Below are 7,731 nucleotides of genomic sequence, written 5' to 3'. Positions count from 1 at the left end.
TATGAGGTTGCGATCAGTTTTCCTATGTGCGTTAAAAGCGAGTTTGATGTCTGTTTCCAATCTGAGAAGTTGGTCAGTTGTGGACCGTTTGTTCCGAAAGCCACATTGATTTATGGAGAGTAGGTTATTGGTTTCTAGGTGGTGTTTTAACCTATTTGCGATTATTGTCTCCATTATTTTGCAAATATTGTTTGTAAGGGAGATGGGTCGGTACGAATTTATGTTGTTGGGATCTTGTTTCCGTTTGGTGGGTAGTTGGCCTTTATCCCATATCCTATTAAAGAGTTTGATTATGGCTATTGTTATATTGATAGGTAGTTGTTTGTAGATAATGTAACCTAACTGATCCTTACCAGGGGATGTTTCGTTTTTGGATCGTAGGGCTATCTTCCATTCATGTACTGTGATGTCGCTATTTAGGTGAGATTCTTTTGTTCCTTGGTCTTGAAACATTTGAGGTTGGGTTACCTCCATTAGTTTTTTGTGTTCGGGAAAGTTTTTGGTGCGATTATTGTTGCTACTCATGTTCGAAAAATGCTTCGCTAGGAGGTCTGCCTTATCTTTATTTGTTATGGCATTTTTAATTTTTGGGGCTGAGGTAGTTGCTTTCCCTATTATGGCTTTTATCTTGTCCCATATTTGTTTTTGAGTTTGATTTTAGACTCAGTTTAGAGCAAAAGGTTTGCCATATATTAATTTTAGCAGTTTTTATAGTTTGTTTTAGTGCTTTTTCTTTATCTTTATATTGCTGGAAGTAGATATAATTTTTGGTGCGGTTATATTTATTTAAGGCCTTTTTTTTGTCTTTATGTGCTATAGTGCACCGTTTAGTCCACCATGGTACAGGGTTTTTATTTTGGATATTAGTTGTCTTTGGTATGCATCGGTTAGCTGCTTCTATAATTGTGTCTGTTATGTTATCATAATACATGTCAATACTTGGACTTTCTAAGTTATCTGGATTTACTCTGGCTAGTAATAATTGGAATTGGTCCCAGTCTGCCTGTAGGTACCTCCATTTAGGTGGGGTTTCGTTAGGAATGTGTTGAGTTTTTGTTTGAATATTGATTGTGATGGGAAAATGGTCACTTCCTAACGTATCTTCCTGATCCACCCACCAATTTGTGATTTGAGCCAATTTTGGGGTAGTGATGGTTAGGTCTATGGCTAAGAGAGTGCCATCCTCAGGGTTTAATCTAGTGTTCGACCCGTCATTTAAGATGACCAGATTGTTCTCAGTTATCCATTTTTCAACCATTTTTCTTCTTTGATCTTTCTTTTTACCTCCCCATAATTCACTGTGTGCGTTGAAGTCGCCACAGATCATTAGATTGTTGTTGTTGTTATTAGTGATTGCCTTTAGTGAGATTAGGTTGGTAGGGCAGAAGGTACCCCCTGGGTCGTATGCATTTATTATTTGAATGTCTGTGGTTCCTATATTTATCATTACTGACATTATTTCGATGCTATTATTGATGTTTAGGTTAGGGGGTACTTCTATTACTTCATAGTAGATTAGTGTATCTATTAAAAAAATTGCTAGTCCACCCCCTTTCTGCCCCATGAGTCTGTTTTTAAAGATTCCCTGGGTATAGCCTTGTAGTTTGGGCAGGCGTTTGTGTTCTTGTGTTATGAGAGTTTCCTGTAGACAGATTACGTCTGGTTTTATGGCCGTATTATTCAGTTTGTTCTGCAGTTCTGATAGGTTTTTAAAGATTCCTCTGCAGTTCCATTTCCAGATGGTTAATGATGTTACGGATGAATAACTTCAGCAACATTACAAGTACATGTTCTAGGGGTAAATTTAAAAGTACACGTGAATGTTTAAACTTTGTCAATTTTGTTTTGAAGTTCTAGCAGAGACTCTTTAGCATTCTATGGGTCTGCGTTGTTTTAGATACTAATGAAATAATTGCTCTATTGGCAATTTAAAAAATATCCCAAAACCCTCAAAACATTTATGCTAGCAATGTAATGTAGGTACTACGAGCAGTGAGAATTTGTGACAATCTACAGTTTTCGCTGTCCTCATTTTAAGTCGTACACGCAAAATACATGAGTAACGACTAGTGTGATGAACCTGAACAAAGCAAGTTTGCCATGTTTTAAACCCAATTATCAACAACTAGAAAGGGGTACGAGGCAAATGGCTGTTCCTTTTAGGTACCCAATATAATCAACGCCTTCATGGAAATTCTCCAACTATCCATTTAAAAAAAATATCATTATGCATTATTCCAAAGCAAAATAACAACTTCAGCAGTAATATACTCCAATACATGTGGAATAATTTCGTAATAAATATTCTAACAATTAAGAAATTAAAATCGTGAGACCGCTCTCGTGCATGTACCGTGCCGGCAACAAGCGATTGCTACTCTGACCCGTGCGAGATGTTCGAAATCAACGATGTTATGTAAAAGAGCAGGTTCCTTTGCTATTATCGCAGGTACTTGATTGTATCACTAGAAATGGGACACTATAACAACAACACTTTTCTGTTCCAGCTTAAGGTAACTAACTCTCGTAGTTCACAATCTGAACCCCGATGACTACCATATAATTTCTCTACAATATCGGCGCATTTATCTACTCATAACCTTCACAACCGTAAAGAAGTCAACGCCCCCCTCCCCCCGCCACCGTCTGCTTTGGAGTAAATGCGGTTATTGGAGATTATGTATATTAAAAATCTTCGAATTTAGCTCGTGAAATCCGACATTCAGTCCGTCTCTTCTAAGCAAAAGATGGAAGTGTTATGACCTCTACTATACGTGTAAAATATAGTAAAAGAACATACTGAAAAAGTTACACAATGTTTTCCAAGTGATAGTGAAAGAAACCAAACTTAATTAGAATTTTAAATTAAATTGTACTGATTATGGGGTATTTAATTTTGTGATATAGTCGCTTTCTCTAGGAATCTGAGTTAGAAAACAGCGATAAAGTGGACACGGCAAAAGCCACGGAAAAAATAAGAATTTACCTATTTCTTATGTTACGTGTTTAGGCTCTAATAAACAGTAGCAAAAGAAAGTGAAAACAACAAGCTTTGAATAATTAAAGAAATAATTTATTTTCCTGGAAAAACAGTGTAAAAATGAAGAGAAAAAAAAGAACATACAGTTTTTGTGAATCAAATACAAAAATAATCCAAGAATAATCAACGAATTAAATTTTAGAAGCTCTAGTAAAGAAATGTTCTAATGAAATTCAAGTTCGAGTTCCGACGAAAAAATAAAAATGGAAGGCAACGATGTATACTGTAGTCAGTATTTTACAGTTGTGTCTACAGTTCTTTGTTGATTCACAAACAATAATATTCCGGTGTTTGAATTTCCCAATAAAATTTAGAAAAATGTCTTTGTCCAAGAATTATGTATGAGCACTCAAATATTTCCAGGAAAAATAATTAATCTTTTAGAATCCAAGGAATTTGAATAAAAATTAAAATATAACTCCAGACTGGTCACAAACAAATACTTTTGTGTAAAGCCCAACGTAGAAAAATCTCTATAAACAACGGTCATACAGTAACTTGAGACGCAAAACAGATTCCCGGATGATGGTCACGTGACGACATTCTAGAATGATTTAGAAGGTATCTACAAGTCTAATGGCCCGTAGCATACTACAGCCTCGATTTCACCACCATCATTTACACACCAAAAATGGAAGAAACAAAAGTTGCTTACAAAATTCTCAATCAAGGCCAGGAACTAGGTCAAAAATAGAAACAGTGTTTCTATTATTAGACGTCCACGAAAAGAGTCGGGTCAAACTGAATTTTCTGGAAAACATCAAATTCCTAGTAAACAAAATAACATTAATTTGACATGTAATTAAAATATTTTATTATTTAAAATTACAGACAAATTAAATCAAATATAAATTAAATCAAATATACACAACACTATTTTACGCGGGGAAATGTCGGGAATGCCTGCTTTACGATAGTGCAAGTTATGGGTACTAAATATGAAGATAGAATATAAAAAAAAAACGGAAGGTAGTCATTGAGGGGCCAGATACTGCGATAGTTACAATGGGCTAATTGTGAGAAGGGAGGGTGTTATCATTGGTTCTCATCCCCTTTTCTTCCGATAGAATCAAGTGCACGTGTTTGCCATGCATGAATTTTAAGTTTCATAAAGAGATTTGCAAGGTGTTAAAACATTTTGCAAAAAGACTGATGAATCTCATTGCGTGTGTATTCTTAAATTACGTTACAATTTTTACATTTACTTGAAAGGTAATGCTTAAGTTTGCAAAAGTAGTGCGAATAAATAAAGTTTGAGAAACCAAGGCATGCAGTGGTTTCGTGAAAAATTGTGCAGTCGCCGTGGAACACGTGCTTTTAGCGGTTTGTAACAACATGAAAAACAGCAATGACTTCGACTGCAACAGTTCATTTTGAACACGTGCTTTTAGAGGTTTGTAACAACATGAACAACAGAAATGACTTCGACTGCAACATTTTGAACTTAAACTGCAGCTTTATATATATATATATATATATATATATATATATATATATATATATATATATATATATATATATATATATATATATATATATATATATATATATATATATATTCATATTATGCGTAAAGTAATGAATCCCTACCTAAAGAAGCTATGTGATCTTCACTGATGAAAAGTTAACTTGTCCAGCAGAACTCGGGGGCTGATGTGTGTATGAACTAAATGGCCTGGTACATCTCTCTTACGCATGAGCAAACGAAGCGCGTGAGCCAAAGCACGAGAAATGTACACGGAACATCTTTCATGCAATTTACCTTGAGCACGGGAAAGCTTTGGTGAGAGCTCTGACGCGTGATTTTATCGGTAAATTTGGGTGCACAATCCGTTCTTTACTCGTATGTCTGGGTGCAAAAAGTTTTGACAACAGATTTTGTGTGATGTGTAATGCGTGTAAGCGTAGCTTGTAAGTTTGGCGGTCTTAATAGAAACGGGGGGGGGGGGTCATGCAGAAAATTTACCTGTATAGTATACGGGTGATGCCTTAGAAAATTGTTGTATACAATCAATATTTAGACAGCGAATTACTATTTGTAGTGCTGTTTTATGGGAAGATCAGTAGCCATGTTTTCAAACAAAGAAGCGCAAAAGAAAAAAGAAAAATATTTCAGCTTGCCAAACTCACAAGTAAACCGACAGGTTAACATACCAAGATAAATATACATATATTTTCAACACTCCATCACTCTTCACCACTGACCCCGTAACACATCGTACCAAATATGAGAAGCCTCTCTCAATCGGTAGAGAAGGCGTTGTTAAGGACCTTAGTTACAAACGTTGTGAGCATACATATTTAACGCGCACAAAACAATCCAAATTGCAAATCATACATAAAGTCTCTCAATATCATTTAAATCATTCCATATATAAAGGAATGTACAAATTATGATAAATCCGACATTTTCGTTTGAGCATAGAAGATCAAGGTGTAATATTTTAGCATGAGTTCAATTTATCAGTTCAAACAATTTATTGACTACGGGACCATGTAACGGGAAAGAGTTTAAATTATCTATAAAAATTATTACCTTTGACTCCAATCCAAACTCCCCTGGGGGACTTCATCAAGGATCTGAAAACTTTGCTGTCATCTATTTATCCTCCTGAAACGTACTTTTTATCAAATATCATGGCCCTCCTTAACTGGTGTAGATGAAGAAGAACACAGTTACGGACATGGCCCTCCTTAACCGGTGTAGATGAAGAAGAACACAGTTGCGGACATGGCCCTCCTTAACCGGTGTAGATGAAGAAGAACACAGTTACGGACATGGCCCTCCTTAACTGGTGTAGATGAAGAACACAGTTACGGACGGGCGCACACATGACATATATATATATATATATATATATATATATATATATATATATATATATATATATATATATATATATATATATATATATATATATGAACAAGAGTGGATGCGTAGGACACGTAACTAATTCTGACAAGAAACGTCATTTTTATACTACTTGGAAATAGGAAAGAGTGCAGTAAATTTGGGAAACATTTTCTTACAATGAATACGTGTTTTAATAAGAAACCAACATTATTTACCTTTGTGGAGGCTCGAGTGTTGGATTGAACAAACTATGTCAGCCTTTGAAAACACCCCCTCCCCCGAAATTTTAATAGTTTAATAAATAACTATTATTATAAGAATCAAGTTATTCTCACCCATGGTTCTTCTTTTATCATATAAAGAAAAAGACGTTAATCTCAAAAACAGCTTTAACTTAGAGTGATCATGAATCAGACAGTGCTACTCTGGTTACGTGCACTTTAATATGAGGTTAAAAATGCATAAAACTAAAACAATGCAGTATTTCGTTGTGGCAGTGTGCCATATATTCATTGGACTCTAAAGATATCATCTTTTAAGAAATGATATATCATAATAATTAAATTTGCGTTTAGTGGTACATTAGTACAACACAGGCCAAATGGTTACACAATTTTTGATAGAGGCTCATAACATAGACTACTTCAATATGAAAGGATCAGGACAATGTTCAAGCGACGAGACTGAAAAGTCAGTTCTGCTTGATGAGGCAAAAACTAAACTTCTCGGTATTTGGAGGAGACCTTTCAGGGTCACATTGTTTCTATGTTGCCAGGACTTTGGACTAACAGACGAAGAGCAGTAATGAATGTATTCCAGATGGTCCACAGTTGAATGTTTTCAAGCAGATCACATGGAGGCGCACATGCTAGATCTCTCTTCTTTTCGATTTTATCCAGTTTCACGTTTATATCAGGACTCTGCTTATCTGGATATAAAAAAGTAGAAATCCGCATTTTCTTGGGGAATTGTTTAAGACACGATTATTCTTTTGAGTTCATTACCTGCTTCCGTTTGATTCTTCGAGCAGATTGGCATTATAAGCACACTTGCACTAAAACAAAAACATTTTAACTTGCTACGTTTTGACAACAGATTCCTAGAGCACGTCTTCAGATGATGGCCAAGCAATATTATATTCAATATTCCAAGTTTCACGGCGATCTATTGAATTCTGGGTGATCAGTTGCTCTCACATAATCTCATACAGTATATCCAGTTGCAAGTCAAAGAGGGCAATATTTCTAACAATATCACAGTGATTTGTCGATAACCGCAGTCAAACCAGAAATTAGATACGCTGCCTTAGAATAATGAAACCAAGCGGCTTATACGACAAAGACTCCAAAAGGACACCCATACGTATTTTTTAAAAATCACCTTCCCCCATTTTTTAAATCAAATTATTCATTTAGTTTGTTCATTACACATTCATCTATAATTACTACTGAGTTTTCGTTGTGCTTGCCCTTCTTGTTATTATATCGTTTTTACTGTTATTACAGAAAAAACGAATTATCTGGAATAAAACCTACGGCTACACCACTTTACATCCAGGGTGCAAGAACTAGTTTGTATGCACACGTTTAATGCCGCATTCACCTGCCTAGTAGAAAAAACATTTAAAAAGAAAATAAAAAATGAGTTCAAAAAGGTCCATATTTTCAATAGCTATATTAAAACAGAGCATAATATATCTAATATTCACTTAACCAGAGAAGTCGAAGGCTGATCACAGCAAAATAAGTTTTTGCACCCAAACACCAAATTTATTACTTGCATATTTCACGTCCGAAGGTCATTTTGACATCACGCGATGCTTACAGTGCACGTACAA

At 35.2% G+C, this 7,731-nt stretch overlaps 1 protein-coding gene across 10 annotated transcripts in view; it reads right to left on the bottom strand.

Moving 5' to 3' along the window:
* Window positions 1–4,745, bottom strand: part of LOC149800885 (uncharacterized) — a 66,048-nt gene extending 61,303 nt beyond the window's left edge. For all 10 annotated transcript variants that reach the window (XM_089954924.1, XM_089954930.1, XM_089954926.1 and 7 more), the window contains exon 1: window positions 4,631–4,745. The gene's annotated coding sequence lies outside the window, so the exon portion shown is untranslated. The remainder of the gene's footprint in view (window positions 1–4,630) is intronic.
* Window positions 4,746–7,731: the final 2,986 nt, after the last annotated feature.

Source organism: Sinohyriopsis cumingii, chromosome 4 (genome assembly GCF_028554795.1).
Source record: "Sinohyriopsis cumingii isolate HCF-2022 chromosome 4, ASM2855479v2, whole genome shotgun sequence".
Classification (NCBI taxonomy): domain Eukaryota; kingdom Metazoa; phylum Mollusca; class Bivalvia; order Unionida; family Unionidae; genus Sinohyriopsis; species Sinohyriopsis cumingii.
Note: the sequence above shows the minus strand (reverse complement) of the source record. Positions and strands in the feature narration are given on the sequence as shown.